The sequence below is a fragment of the Schistocerca gregaria genome, chromosome 2, assembly GCF_023897955.1.
Source record: "Schistocerca gregaria isolate iqSchGreg1 chromosome 2, iqSchGreg1.2, whole genome shotgun sequence".
NCBI lineage: Eukaryota > Metazoa > Arthropoda > Insecta > Orthoptera > Acrididae > Schistocerca > Schistocerca gregaria.
Window position 1 is genome coordinate 405,448,108 of NC_064921.1, and position 1,053 is coordinate 405,449,160.

Below are 1,053 nucleotides of genomic sequence, written 5' to 3' on the forward strand. Positions count from 1 at the left end.
AGTACCTCGTCTCCTACCTTCCAAACTTTACAGAAGCTCTTCTGCGAAACTTGCAGAACTAGCACTCCTGAAAGAAAGGATATTGCGGAGACATGGCTTAGCCACAGCCTGGGGGATGTTTCCAGAATGAGATTTTCACTCTGCAGCGGAGTGTGCGCTGATATGAAACTTCCTGGCAGATTAAAACTGTGTGCCCGACCGAGACTCGAACTCGGGACCTTTGCCTTTCGTGGGCAAGTGCTCTACCAACTGAGCTCCCGAAGCACGACTCACGTCCGGTACTCACAGCTTTACTTCTGCCAGTACCTCGTCTCCTACCTTCCAAACTTTACAGAAGCTCTTCTGCGAAACTTGCAGAACTAGCACTCCTGAAAGAAAGGATATTGCGGAGACATGGCTTAGCCACAGCCTGGGGGATGTTTCCAGAATGAGATATTCACTCTGCAGCGCAGTGTGCGCTGATATGAAAGCTGTGAGTACCGGACGTGAGTCGTGCTTCGGTAGCTCAGTTGGTAGAGCACTTGCCCGCGAAAGGCAAAGGTCCCGAGTTCGAGTCTCGGTCGGGGACACAGTTTTAATCGGCCAGGAAGTTTCATATCAGCGCACACTCCGCTGCAGAGTGAAAATCTCATTCTGGAAACATCCCCCAGGCTGTGGCTAAGCCATGTCTCCGCAATATCCTTTCTTTCAGGAGTTCTAGTTCTGCAAGTTTCGCAGAAGAGCTTCTGTAAAGTTTGGAAGGTAGGAGACGAGGTACTGGCAGAAGTAAAGCTGTGAGTACCGGACGTGAGTCGTGCTTCGGTAGCTCAGTTGGTAGAGCACTTGCCTGCGAAAGGCAAAGGTCCCGAGTTCGAGTCTCGGTCGGGCACACAGTTTTAATCTGCCAGGAAGTTTCATATCAGCGCACACTCCGCTGCAGAGTGAAAATCTCATTCTGGTTACACATGACAGATTAAGCAGATGGAAATTGTATTTACAGGAATTTATTTTTACAATTGTTCACATTCCCGGTACACAAAATATTGTAGCAGACGCACTATCCCGTTCTCTCTG

The 1,053-nt window shown here is 49.3% G+C and overlaps 1 non-coding gene across 1 annotated transcript; it reads left to right on the top strand.

Annotated features, from left to right (window-relative positions):
• Positions 1 to 494: 494 nt before the first annotated feature.
• On the top strand, positions 495 to 569 carry Trnas-cga (transfer RNA serine (anticodon CGA)). Its single transcript has one exon. It is a non-coding gene; the product is annotated as a tRNA-Ser (tRNA).
• Positions 570 to 1,053: the final 484 nt, after the last annotated feature.